This window comes from Coturnix japonica, chromosome Z (assembly GCF_054131305.1).
Source record: "Coturnix japonica strain WE chromosome Z, WE-NBRP24, whole genome shotgun sequence".
NCBI classification, from domain to species: domain Eukaryota; kingdom Metazoa; phylum Chordata; class Aves; order Galliformes; family Phasianidae; genus Coturnix; species Coturnix japonica.
This window is the reverse complement of record NC_140702.1, coordinates 59,919,677-59,934,970: the sequence shown is the minus strand read 5'-3', so window position 1 is coordinate 59,934,970 and position 15,294 is coordinate 59,919,677. Positions and strand designations below refer to the sequence as shown.

The following is a 15,294-nucleotide window of genomic DNA, read 5'->3' as shown; positions in this document are numbered from 1 at the left end:
GCAGAATCCAACTAGAGCAACATCCATCTGAAACACACACACACAGCTACACCTGCAGGCACGAGTCCTCTTCCCACCGAGAACAGCGCACCCCACAGCACTGATGGAGAGCAGCAGGCAGGGGCGCAGACAATGTACTTCAGTGCATTTCTTACTAAAGGATATAAATGGAGATCGAAATCAAGGTTGCATTCACCTATTAACGGCCTAAGATGAGGATTATGACAATCACGCCCTTAAATCTAGTATGAAAAAAAAAGTATTGATTTCCTGTCAGACGGCATCATTTTGAGAAGCAGCCCATGTACCTTTCACAGCAGTGAAACCTGCTAGAGGCAAAAACATTTGGAACGAAAATGAAGGATTGCTGAGAAGATAACGCCAAGCAGTAACAGCTTATGTGAAGAACCACAGAGAAGAGGCTCCCGTGTTTGCCCACCTCTGCTTTTCTCCATACGACTGAAATGCACTAATATTCTTGCTTTTCACCTTTAAAAGAAGTGAGAACATTTCAGCTTTTTCATTAGGGTGCCTATTTCTTATATCTGCAACTACATTATCAGGGGAAAAAGTCCTTTTTTATCAGTTACAGTGACATTGTCTGGGGGCATTTTCCCCTCCCAGCCTCCAGCCCAAAACACACCCACAGCATCAGGTCAGTGGCTCAAAACTTCCCATCACCAGTGTCAGCTCCAGGATCAGAGCTGCACTTCGGATCATAAAGAAACTGCTCGGACTAATTCCACAAGAGGGAGAACTAGGCAATGAAAAGCACTGACTGGACAGGAGAGAGAATTCTGACCATGGGGTTTGACCTTCTCCATAACAAAGGATACATGACTTTCCTGAATTCATTTCATTTTGAAACACAACCTGTCTTTAAGCAGCATGCTGCAGCTAGAGGAAAACTTTCAGGTTTGGAGAACCAAACTGAAGGATGCCTGGGATTCCTCAGCTGCTGTCATGAAGAAAGGAAAACTGGAGTCACGCTAAGGAGATGGCACATCTCCTCTCAACTCCTCCTAATGCCATCATCATTCTCTACTTCCATTCAAAAACAAGCCATCATCTCTTTCTCTGTTACTAATGCCTTAAAATTTTCTCCCCATCATTCAGGATCCACACACCCCAACGTTTCAGTACTTCTCTGTTTCCAAAGACTATGCAGGCAAACAAGTAACAATTCAAATACTGCGTTGTTCTCAGTGAGGATAGCACAAATGAATACGGGGTAATGGCCACATTGTCACATTTCAAGAGTGAGAGGGAAAAGGGTACTGTCTGTCCCTCGAGGCACACCACAGGGTTGAGGGGCAAGGCTGTTTGCATTTACGCATGCAATCCTGCATATGTTTTTAAATAAGCTCTATTTCAATTACCAGAATAGAAAAAACCTCCCACCACATGATTTATCGGTTCCTCCAGAGGTGAAGAATGCTGAAGTCTTAAATGTTTTTTGTTTTTTGGTTTTTTTTTAATCAATGATTTTAGCAAATCTAAATATACATAATATAGATACATGAATGAAAAGCACTCTCCCATCTGGCTGAGAGGTCTGCAAGGCACGATAAATTCTACAGATTTATTACTCAAAAAGCAACAGCACAAAAAAATCACAGCACCAAGTCACATATCACTGATAGCCAGAGATGCAAATGGTCCACAACCTAAACACAAATCTTACACATCACAGATTGTCCAGTTGTGGACGTGGATAACTTACAGAAAGAATTACAATCAGGCAAAATTAAGAACTCCTCTCCATGAAGCATTCCAGCTACAGAGCACAAGTACTACTTTGTACTGCAAGAAACTAGGGATCATTTTTTAATTGACCTAGGTAACACAGGGAGGGAGGAAGGAAGGAAGGAAAACAGAACAAAGAGAAGACTGCCTACCAGTGCAAGATGAAACTAATCCCAACTGGAAATGTACAAAAATTGCCTTTCATTGCAAATGCAATTGCTGTCAATTCCAGAAGTGACATTTTCCCAAGCTTACGCTGCATCTCATAAGGCAAGCATTAACTGAATATTCTCTCACTCTGTGAACCTTCTCATATACTACCAAAAATAAACCTATGTGTTTGCAATAGCATTAGGCTCGCTATTCCTGCCTGGAATCTCATCACTTTCCAGCTAATTATTTCAGTAAAATGAATGGAAAATGAAAATGTGATAGAAAGCTTCAGGTATTAAAAAGTTATGGTTTAGAAGAAAAATCACAAAATGTGTTCTTAAAAACATTTTAACAATAATATTTACAGAGTCCTTCACATCAACTGTTGCAGAAAGGCACACATGCATGACAAAACTGTACACATATATAGTATTTGAAGAAGAAAACTGTTTTGCCCTGTCCAAGGAGGCAAAATTACTTTACAACAATATTTTCAGAAAGCTTTCTTCCCTACAAATGCAGCATTTTTCCTAAGAATTACAAAGAATATTTCAGCTAGCTTAGGTTCAAACCAATGAGTACACATCTATTTAAAGCTCAATAGAAATGTGGTAACAATTTTTAGTACAATTGCACAGAATTAGCTTATTTCCTCACTAAGTTGTTGTTTTTTGAATTCATCGCCTTATTTCACTTAGGCCTGTCAGTCAATATTATTTTCTGAGAAAATACGGGTATTACCATGATAACTGAAATGATTTCATTTAAAAATAAAAATGGGGCATGTGAAAATAGGTGCATTAATTCAAGGTTCACAGTGGAGATTCAGTTTAATGAATACGCATATCCAGTGTGGGGCTGCCACTTTCACACTACACATGGGGGCAGCATCTGATAAATTGCATTTATTATGCATCATGGAACAACTCACTTGTGCTCTGCCCTCTGAATCGGTCTCTGCCAGGGCTGTATTTTATACCTTATGTACTCTACAACATGAAAACACCACCACTAAATTTTTTAAATAGTTATTTCCCTCCCAAATGTAAAAAATCTAAAGCTCAGAACAGAAAATGACCAGTCCAATAACTGCTTTGACTTTTGAAAACTTGCAGCCCACAAGAAAGGGAACTTGCAACCCACAAGAATGTGTTTCCCAGCTCTGGTTAAAGAAAAAAAGAAGCAGCAGCAGCAGCTTCTGATTGTGTTATAATTCATTGACAAGCTATTCACGTGATTCTTAGTAGCAAAATTAAAATATTGTGCCATATTTTCAAAAGTCCAGGTAAATGCACACACTATCGCTGCAGATACCTGTTTTCACAGGTACAGGAATGGAAAAATCTGCAAGCATTTAACACTAATTCCTATGCAACTTTCCTCTAAGGACACTGAGAAGAGAGAAATGAACCACCCCGGAGTGTGTTCTACTGGAGGCTGTAGTTATGCTTTTGAAACCAGCACATACCAGTGCTGCTTCTGCATGTGTAAGGGCAAACAAAAGCAGCTAGAGTCAACTTGTCAGCCACATGTATTTGTCTGCAATGTGTGCGCACAAGAAAACCCATTTATCACATTAGACCTAATACACATAGCAGAGCTGAAGGTCTTCATCCACATTTTCTATAAATAGTCTTCCTCACATCACTGCAAATCAATACACAAATATTATTTTATCATTCTAATCACAAAAGGTCAGGCTTTAAGAACCAGCTTTGAATTCTTAAAGGTCTTCTGCCAAAGGAATTGCAGCAGCACATGACGCTGGATATGGCTGACACACACCTAGCACAAAAAGATGTAGGAAATAATTTTTAAAATATAGATACATGTATATTATTGAGATAAGGCACTGAAAAGAGTTAGGAGAGAAATGTGGTTTACTATCAGTCTCCACCACTCCATTAAAGATCCTTGCCCCCTCCAGAAAAAAGAAAAAAAAAAAAAACAAAAAAAAACAAACCCAGTGCACTGAAAAGGAAACCAAATTAGAGGCAGGAAATAAAGATTCCTTGCAAATGGTCTCCCACCAGCTCCCAGGCAGCAACTGTCTTCCTACATCACCAAAACAGAAAAACATGCACCTTTCTGTTGGTTTATTTTCGCACACCAGCTGGACAGCTTCACCAGGCACTACGAATTACTATCCTGGAAGGCTCAGCTAAGATTTCTGTAACTCATAAATGCTCTTCAAATATTTACTTCACATACATTTCCACACCTCACAGTGCAACAAGCTTAGTATGAACAATGAATGAGTTTAAATAAAAAAGAAGAGTTACAAATAAAAATGCTATAAAGCTACCTACAGAATTGAACAAAATGAAAACTGAAACACTGATTGATTGTATAAGCAGTATTGGAATACAGCCTTTATCTTAAAACTAGAATCCCAAGGCTGCATCAAGCTACCTACAGCTTTAGAGTTCAGTGAGCTCATCCCTCAAGCCAAAGACTTTCAGCCTGATCTCAGAGTGAAGCACAATCACAGCAGCTTTGCAGCAGATTTACAATACAGTTTTTACAATGCATAACAACAATGGAACACTGAAAATAGCACTCTGGTCTAAGCTCAAACAAAGGTTCACTTAATGGTATAAGAGATTACTGACATTCAAGCTTCAGTAAATGAGTAGCTGCTCATCTCCCTCGTAGCATATAACCACTGACACTTGTGAACTCAGGAGAGCATGAAGCTTTCCAGGAATCTTTCAGGGCTGACTCTCCAAAGCCTTCCAGCAACTGTGGCAGTGTAGCTTCCTATCCACTACCAATGAAGTGTGAATCAAATACTGGCAATATCTCTGACTGTCTCCCTGAGGTGGATCCTACTTTGATTACTTCTTCGGAAGACACGTTGTAGGTCTCAAAGTTCTCAAACACACAAAAACTGTATTTTGAAGCATTTTGAAGTTACTTTTAAAGACAGATTAAAGCAAATAATTCTCCTACTTTGCATATTGGTTAAAAAATAAAAATAAATAAATAAATAAATAGATAAAATTAAAAAAAAACCAACACAAAAACAGAGATGACATTTCTGTTTTGTAGTATTCTGAAAATAGCTTTCAGTTCCTACAGGAATTTACCTACTGTGTTTTACGATGTACTTCAGAGATGAAAAGGACACCCTATACAGCAGTACTACATTTGTCTATATCACCCAAAAATTCAGAAAAATTATACTGAAAAAAGAACACAAAGCTCTCCAGGGGAGCAGCATACACTTACTCGAACTCAGAGAAGAAATGTTCTGAATTTTTTTCCACTAAAATATGAGAGGTTTTGGCTTTCCTCATCATTTATTATATATATATATATATATATATAAAATTTATTATTATGTATTATGTGTATATAAATGATATATATGTATATATATCATTTGTTATATATATAATATAACATTATATTTTATATATATATATTATATATTATATATTATATATAACAAATGATATATATACATATATTATATCATTTATATACATATAATAAATGATATATATAATATATATATATATAATAAATGATGAGGAAAACCAAAACCTCTCATATATATATACATTAGAGTCATCTTTCTAAAAGGTAGCATTTAAATTAGAATGGTGTCTAAGAGCTTAGGTTTAACATTCAATCTTGCAAACAGGAAGCACGAAAGCCAAAGCTAGGTATGATACCAGGAGCTGGAAGATGTGCACTTGCAGTGGGGTGCAAACTGCTGTGCAGCTAAATCAAGCTAACCTTCTAAGAACTTTAAAGAGACCAACACCCAGCCACTTTACAGAAATCAGAAACCTACGGCATCACTACCTCCTGTCACATTCCCAAAGAGTTTTCTTCAATGTAATGCTGCAGACTTCCAGCAATGTTTTGTTTCCTAAGGAAAATAGCCAGTGACAACACAGTATCTGCCTCTGGATCCTTCAACTTCCAAAAGCCTTGTTGCTCCATAAAGTGTCACTGAAATTGGCTACAGCACTGGAAGTAAGTTGCCTCATCAAAACTGGCAGGCAAGACTGGCAGACAACACTGAAGCTGTCACTGAGGTAAAGGCACAATGCACTTTAAGGAGCATACTCCTCCAAGGCAATGAGAACAGACCTGCTGACCATCACGCAGCTCAGCACTATGCACACCAAGGACTTACCCTTGCACAGACATAGGAAGCCTTGTTCATTTAGCTGTTAACAGGAAAGAATATTTCAACTAAAATATTCAATCAGCAAGAAAACATAGGCCAGCTTTATCCCAAATGATCTCAGCATGGTAATAAAAATCCAGCACTTGGTTTTCATGATTTATTTTCCAAGATCTCATTTACCATAAAAGCTGTGAAATGGTATCACTTGAACTTGAAGAGAACAGGGAAAGCAATTCTCCCATTTTAGAGAGTAAGGAGCTTAAGGTGCATTGTTTAAAATTAAGATATTAATTATTAATTAACGAATTATCAGGATAACATTGAAATACACTGCATTCCAGAGAAGCTAATTAATTCTAATAGAATCAACTAATACTCATAATGATGTAATTTACTACTGGTAAAGCATAATAATTCATACAGAATTCTATGCATTCTAAACAATACACATTTTAATATTAAAAGTGTCACAGTTACAGTATTTCATTCACATGGCTTTACTGCTACAAATCTGAGCATATCATATCAGAATTAAGTGTAAATTCAAAAAATTCTCACGTTTGCTCCATGTTGTTCTAATTCTGGTATTCTTCATGTCAGACAGTGACAGTTTCCATAAGAACCAAAACTAAACATCTCTTCATACATTAACCATACACTACTCACCTCTCATCATTATATACTCAATTTCAGCACAGAAAATACATAATACATAGTAATGTATTCAATATATTCAAGAAGTTTTAGCTACCTAAATTAGTTCTAGATCACAAGATTTAATCCTTTAGAAGTCATTAAACACAATGTGACCTTTCACTACTAAATCACTTTTTTTTTTTCTCCAGCATCAAATATGTCAACTAGAAAGCTGAGAAGCATTCCAATAATCTTCCGTGTAATTCAATAGGACGCTCTTTTCAGTATGCAGGCTGTTAATAATAAACTCAACATATCATTAAAAGCTAAGAAATCATTTTAGAACTAGATCAGCCAGAGAGAGTTTGTATTTTCTATTTTAAGCAACAAAAAATTCTCAGTAAGTGCAGCATCACAGTAAACATAGAGGTGACTCATCTCCAGTTCTCCTTTCCTTGCGGACTCTCATGCCATTTATATCTCCATACATCTGCCCTGAATCCCTTCAGTGGACTTGAAAATGATGGAATAAATGCTTCATGTGAAAGGAACCTTTTCAGAGTTTGACAGGATACGCTGTATCCCCCAGGAACAAAGCCAGACACTGCACCCATCAGATATGTTCTAGGTTCTCCTTCCTATGAGTCTCCAGCTGAAGCTCTGAGAAGGTTCTGCTGGCCTGACAACAGAATCAAAATCAGTTTGTATTTTACTACATCCCCTTCTATTACCACTTACACACAGCAACACAACTTTTGGATTTCAGAACTAAAGGTTCTCAGCCAATACAAGCTGAATGGATCAGCAGCGCTGTCCAGTTTTCCTTCCCCTTCACCATCACAGACCACATCTGTTACACAGCACAGAAACATACTCAGTCATGCCAGGCTTGCTGTGCACCCATGAGAGCATTCCAGAAATACAGTCTAGCAATGCACTAAGAGAGATCTTACTGTCCTCCTGAGCCATTGTGCATTATTCAGAGAACACATATGAAAAGGGAGACCTACAGGAATCCTAGAGTTAATGAATTTAAAGTTGAAAGCCACAGGTCAGAGTAGGGGCTGTTACACAAAGTAGTACAGTTGATTTTAGCAGTTTCTTTAAAAATACTTTTACTTCTCTGATTGTATTTTAGGGTTTTTGCTTAATAATATTCTCAATTATACACCTAACAGCAGCCATACTAAAGGGGTACGCAGTACAAAGGTACACACTGGGTTTTTCATGCCACCTACTGGACGAAATCCCACCTGCATCAACCCACTTCTACAGGCATCCAGCAGGTTCAGAAAACATGGCAGTCACAAAAACCTCAGAAGAAAAATAATCGTTACAGAAGCAAACTTGTTTCTTAAACAACTGCTGTAAGTAATCAACCTTCCTTTCAGGGACAGAACACACAGGAGAACACTGGTTACAACTGTTATTTCAGCTTTAATAACTTCACCTTTTGCACCAAATACTATGTTCTTTAGTATGGCAAAATGCAATAAGTCCCCAAAACAGCTGATCTAACAGTTCTATCAAGTCACTGAGCCTGCTGAATTCCCAAACCATAACTTATTTCTGAAAGCACAGACACATTTTAATACAGTCATATTGTATCATGGACCTCTTTTCAACAAGAACTGAAGAATTACATGCATACGGAAGTGCTTCTCCTTTTAAAAAATTAAAGAACTACTTGTCTCGGTATTCCCCTGTGAAATGTCGAACTGCAAACACAGAGGGGTTGCATTTTAGGTCACAGGGTCTGCAGTTCTGCCTATCTAGCTATATTTCAATTTTCAAAGACAAAATAAAATGAAGCTTCTGAGTTGATTTTACAATACTGCCATTTTCTAACAGTCAGCATAACAGAACATTTTAGATTAAGAACCCAATAAAAGATGAAAAGTCTTAAAAGAAATTCACACGGTAAGACAATAACAATAGCAATTACACTCTGAATAATCCCTCCTTGATATTTGGAAGTTTGTATGTGAAGACAGTAAGAATAGACAAGCTGCATTTCGAACTCAATTATTAACCTTGGGAAGGATTTAAGTTATTCATTTTTAAATAGCTCTGAACAAAGATGCATCTAGACTTTTGTTTGCTTGTTTGTTGTTTTTTTTAAAAAAAAAAAACACCTCATTTTGCTTCCTAACTCTTCCAATAATTCATTATTTCATCAAAGAGATAATGGTAGTAATGTACTTTCACTTACGGATGCATAATTCTTCTTAATGAATTCTGCCTTTCCTTACCCTCTAAGATTCAACACTTCCCACCCACTACATGGTCATTCTTCTTCACAAAAGCAACCTCCTTCACTAGAGAATAGTACTTAAATGTTTTAACATTCGACTTACTTCAAAAGGTAGGCACTTTGCCAAAGTCTGGCTCCCATGGGCCCAAGATTGTCCATTACAAACCAGGCAAGCCAAGGACATTTTCAGCCAAAAGGAGCGCTCTACAGTTTTACCATATCACTAGAGCTACTAAATTACTAGTTTTAATTTGTACCATGTGCAGAAGAGTGTGTATAAACAGCGTAACAAAACACATGTATTCACAGTTGTTGGTTTATGGGAAAGCATCATCATGCTAGGGATGTTTGTCCTGTATCTGCTTTTACTGGCCAAACAATTATAAACACACTCAAATCCATCTCTGCCCAAGTTGTAAATTAGCTGCCTGTTAACTTCAGCTGTCCCTCTTTCCTTCCTTATTTCAAGCAAAGAATCTTCTAATCCGACTTTGTTTCTTACTACCAACTCTCACTCATTTTTTGAAAAGATAACCTAACACAACTAAGGAAATCATGATCAGCCTTTTCCTTACACTCTTAGCTGTATGTTGATGTGAAGTTTTTCTGTTCACTACAAAGCCAATCATCATTTCTGAACTTAACAGACCACATCCTATCTTCCACAGCAGCACATAATTGCAGATATTCAGCAATGATCAAGAGGTTAAATGTATTCATGAGAGAGTAGCAGTTAACCAATCCCCTGTTGCTTATTATATTGTTTACTCAAATGACACTAAGTCAACATGAGTATTCTGCTAGGTTTCTTGATTTTCATAACACAATAGAAGAGAAGAAAAATCTTAATAGATGCAATGATTTTACTATTGCTACACTAAAAAAATATGATGCAACTGAATACAGGCACACAAATTACCACAGGGTGTACTGTGCTCAGAGGAAAAAGCATAAAGAAAAGCTAGCAGAACATTTCCTAGCATTACTAAGATGAAAACAGTCGTCTCTAAAATCATCAGCCCACTGTGACTGTACAAAGAGTGGAACAAACACAGTGGCTGTCTCGACTGAGCAGACATAGAACAATTTAAGTGACTACTGCATCTGATTGTGGGAGGTTTTGCATAGACATCAACAGGTCATTCAACACAAAAAAGATCCAAGTCCACATTCCTATCCACTTCCATGGGACAAAGTCAATTTACAGCAGGATGTCTGATTTCACATGAATATTTTTATAAGTCAAACTAAAACCAGAAATATAAATATCCAGCCAGATGCACAAAGCCCAAACTGTGGCAGTCAGCCCACTTACAACTTTAACTCAGTAAAGCTGTATTTGCTTCTTAAGCCTAGAAACTTAACATGAGAGGCTGAAGTCATTTTTCACTCACCGTACTACACACAGCATAAGGCTCTGCAGCATAAGTTCAAAAATGCCTGTAGAAAAATCCTAGCTATACACCTCTGTTTGTATGCAAAGTAACAGGAGGAACTTCCATTTCTAAGAGATAGGATAAGCTGTATTTTTCCCTCCCACTCTGGTGCCGGTAAGTCAGCTGTGTCTCTCTGTATGAGCCTATTTGTTTTGAGAGTTACTGCCATCATCAGAACCATGGGAGTACTCAGTCTGAGAGATGAGAGTTACTGTTCCCACGCTGTCTGCTTACATCCGCTGCTACATTACGATCACTCTGCAAAGTACCATAGGCATGAAAACACAGAGTGACTAAGAAAACACAAATGTTACTACATCAGTCAAAAAGTTTGCCATACTAATTATCTCCCAATCTGAGGATACTGCCCCACAGCAAAACACTGAGCACAATGTAAGCATCAACTTGCAAGCGAAGTTCTCCACTTCAGGTCAAACTTCAAGAGAAAGCTCAGAAAGAGTTTCAGGATTTCCATTTCTGTTAAATGGAGAAGCCACAGCAGAAGTCCGGTTTTCTTCAGTGATAATTAGTCACTAGTGATAATAAGTTTCTTGACAATAAATGCCTCAATTAAAACTGAGATCCGTAGAGCAGTACCTTATCCTCTAAGGAATTCAATTAGTTTTCTCATCCTAACAACACATAGGTACCAAATTCCTATGACTACTAAGAACAGCAGAAGAGAGCTTGTGAGTCCACCATAAGAACTCTAGCTAACCTACTGCTGTTCACACAGTCATCACACAGAGCACCCACATCTAAGGTTATCAGTATCTTTCAGTTTACCTTGAGATCCTGACTGCCACTGGAAGCATATCCACTACCCAACACAACAAGATTTTCCCATGTTTTTATTTCCGGTGCCTTCTTTGTGTCATTCACTTTACAGCCAGAGCTGTAAAGAGTTTTAAATTTCATCACGTACTTGGAGAACAGAAAAATCAGAACGTCAACAGCAAATCTGCATACCAACGCATACTTCTGAAGCAAAGGAGAACATATACATGAATCAGTGTTTTAACTATCATAACTTACTAGACAATCAGTTACACCACACAGTTCTCTGCTGGTTCTGTGATGGGGATTGGGAGACAGCATTATAACTGAATTTATTTATCCATCCTGGTTCCAGTTACTTTTCCAGTCTCCGCTCCCCATATTCTTTTTATCCTGTTTACTAGCTCTCTCTCTTTTAAAACCCTTTACCATCTTCACTCCAGTAAAACCCTGCGAGGGTTACAGAAAGTACTACCACTATATTCCCAGTTATCCCCTAAAAGCAAGCTGAAAAACAATTTCCAAAAAGGCATGCAAATATCAAATAATGTAATTGATTACACATCAATTTCTTCTGGCTGTATAGTTTATTGGCAAACCATCCATACTCTCATTTCTCAAGTGGATAATTTTACCAGCATATAAGTTCATGACCTGATTTTTGCAGTACTTTCCACTGTTTTTTGAGGGGGTTGGATTTTTTTTTTCCCCAAGAGATAATTATAACTCAGCTGTCACAACAAACAAGAATTTTAAGCCTTTATCAAGTGCGTTATGCTAAGACACAGTAATAAGATCCACTTCTAGGGGCGAGGCACTACATTTCACCTTAATGATTTCCACACTGGGGGTCCCACCTACCAAACAAAAATCCTAGAGCATAAAGCATGCTCAGCTGACACTGCAGGCTACGGAAGATCATTTTAACAGACCTCGGTTTTTCATTATCTGGAGGTAAAAAGTAGTGAGCCTTCTCACAGTTTGGGGAAAGTCTCTCGTGAGGGAGAAAGATCATTATATGGGATGCCTGCAGAATAGTAGCACGGTGTTCATGTGCAAAATAGGGATGTACTGCTTGTTCCTATACACATTTAATCTCTACTGGATTTCTACATTCTAATATGATACAGAAAAGGACTAAACTTACATTCACCTCTAATAAGGTGTCCAAACTACTTGGAGCAAAATATTTCAGCTCCAGCCTAAGCTCAAATGCATTCTAATAACTGGAAGCTTAGAAGCTAACAGGAGAAGACCCATTTCTACACAGAGGGCATGCTTGTAAGTTATGTTTGCTATTGCTTAAAAGACATTTTAAACTAGGTCAGGCTTCTATAAGAGGTTATCATTTACTTACTAGTCCTATTTTATTTTATTTTTTACTTTTTAAACTAATGATATTGTGTAGCTTAAGAGGTGTTCTCAGTTCCAAGAGAGCCACAACTGTCTACCTGAGCTAGTTAACACTGGTGGTCATCACCCCTGTTTTAGAGAATGAGCAAGAAAAGCATCAGAATGAATTGTGCCTAGACTTTTAGTGAGAGAATCTAGGAAAGGAATCAAACACCTCAGAGCTCTGTCAAGCAGTTGACTCTACAAATATGTTTTACACTGCAATGAGCAGCGAATACTTCAGATACTAAACAATCTAGAAAATAAGAGACATCTGTGTGAAACAGTGCACCCTATCAACTGATCATGCATTCGTTTGTCAGCAGTCCCATGGCTCTAGTTCAGGTCTACTCCAGCCTTTCTCAGTGTAAAAATACTCAATATATAGAAGTGTTTACAAAGATGGTTGTTCAGTTTCCTCTCTCTGCCACCAAATTAGGACTTACTACTGAATTAAAACTGCAATTAAGAATTTGTTAGAAGGCAAATACCAATAAAGAAATATACATATTCATGGGCAAGTTGTAGCTGAAATGAAATACACAAGGGAGAACAACTTTCTAGTTTTAAATGCTAGAAGCAACAGAAGTAGAGAAACCTGGCTATAATAACTTGGCAATTTTAGCATTTCATAGGAATAAATACTTTCCATTCTAAAAAGACTCTTGGTGATTAGACTCTGATGTCCAGTTGTTTTTTAAGTGAAATAAGAACATGGATCTATACAACAGATCTATACAACAGCTTAGCTACCAAGCAAAAAGCCTAGAGCATAAAGCATGCTCAGCTGACACTGCAGGCTACAGATCCATACAACAGTTTAGCATTCAAACAACTTCCTCAATTCAGACTTAGTACTTCTGAAAACTTCTTAACTATGTTGGGGAGAACTCAGATAAGCGACAGACCTAAGATTAGCTACTTAAGAGACCTCCACTGTATCTCATTTGAGTTTCTTAGAAGTGCAGTCCTTGTACTTATTACCTTGCAGAATATTCACTACCTGCTCAAAGACATAACCAAGCACTGAAGACCTGAATTGCTGGGCAGAAAGAGCTAAAATTTAGAAGTAACCTCAATTTCAGACACAGGTTCTTGTTGCTCTCTAATAATTTTATTTTAAAACAAAATCAGTCACTCTTCAAATTTAGCAGATAAAACTAAATACCCATGCAAGGAATGATTTGAAGAATCTGCTACATTTCTAAAATGAAATAAAGATCCCTTTTAAAATTATGTCATTTGTTCAAGCACAACTGATACTCTCATTCACTTATCTAACCAATTAGTGTTTCTAAAGAATGTATTTTATTTGTTTTCAATCAAATTTATTTATTACCTAAGCTAGAAATTCACAGCTTCTCAAGCTGCCTTGCATCTGGGGAATAAGCCACACAAAAGGGTGTTGGTGTGCTGTTTGAATACATGCAATTACTGGTAGTTACATTCTAATTAGCATAATTAGTTTTGAAACAGTTCTTATAATAACTGTCAACATTATGTCAGTTTAGCTGAAGCTAATGACATATTTAACAAAGGCACATATTTTCAGTATTATACTATTTAAAAGAAAGAAGGAGGTAAGGCCCTTTCAGAAGAAGTAAAACTGCCTTTCATAGACGCTGAACATTTCTTGTTTTGTTTCCTTTTAGCAACCCATCTTATAAAAAAGTCCTTTGTGTAATTACCACCCTCCAGCTTCTATAAGACCATTCTTACAAATTCACACACATAAACTGACAACAAAAATCAAATACACCAAAGTACAGTTGCTTGCAAATTCAGACCTACATTGTTTTGTATAAGTCAGAAATAACTTGGGTGTTGTTTTTCTGTGTCTGCCTCTTTTAGAGAAACAGAAGAGGTAAAAAGCATGCTGAGTAGCACTAAATACTTGTACTCATACCTAGGCAAAGCATAACTTCACTGCTTAATGGGGAAGGGCATAAGCCATCTGTAAAGGCTAGTTTGTTCGGTTCATTGCTAATTTTCACAATACAACAAATCACATCTGTCCCAAAGAGCCAGAGATAATAAGCAGCACCACCAAGTAGGAATCACAATTGTATCTGCAAGTGCAAATTTTGTTGTTCTTGAAATATTATTTCAGGTAGCTCTGTGGATAAACCAGCCATCTACATATCAGAATAACCCTAAAAACCATCACAGGAGTATCTGTGTAGTACTGTATGCTCACAGTCATCTTTGACCCAGAAGTTTTCCTTAAGGAAAAATAAAGTTTCTCCTCTAAAGCAGATATCAAAAGGCAAAGCTTTCATAATCAGCCAAAGGGCAGATGAGAGTGATCTATTAATAACATATTTTTGCTTTTTTATACAACACGAAATACATTCACCAATTATTCAAAGAAAAACGCAGATTAAGTATATTGTGTGTTACGCTGGATTTTATCACTTCTGAAAACCTTAAGCAGAAGCACAAAGCAGGATAACTGATACTTGGAAGGAAAGAAAAAAAAAAAAAAAGCCTGAAGTTCAATTGTAGGAGGCACATCTTTCCCTTTCTCTCTCCTTACTATTTTATCCAAAAGGCTTAATTAAGTTCACGCTTCATATTATCATGCTCTCCTGAGGACACAGTCCTGCAGAAAGCAGAAACAAAGAAACTGATGGAAAAGAATGCCCAGGAGAAGGGACAGTTACCGTCTATTGTCATAAAAAAAAAAGCATGCCTTCTTTCTATTTTTAAGGGAAGAAACCATTTAAATGCAAATAGCCATATTAATGCAACATTCA

The 15,294-nt window shown here is 37.2% G+C and overlaps 1 protein-coding gene across 6 annotated transcripts in view; it reads right to left on the bottom strand.

Moving 5' to 3' along the window:
• Nucleotides 1-15,294, bottom strand: part of MAST4 (microtubule associated serine/threonine kinase family member 4) — a 254,220-nt gene that overhangs the window by 170,426 nt on the left and 68,500 nt on the right. The gene's annotated exons all lie outside the window — the stretch shown is intronic.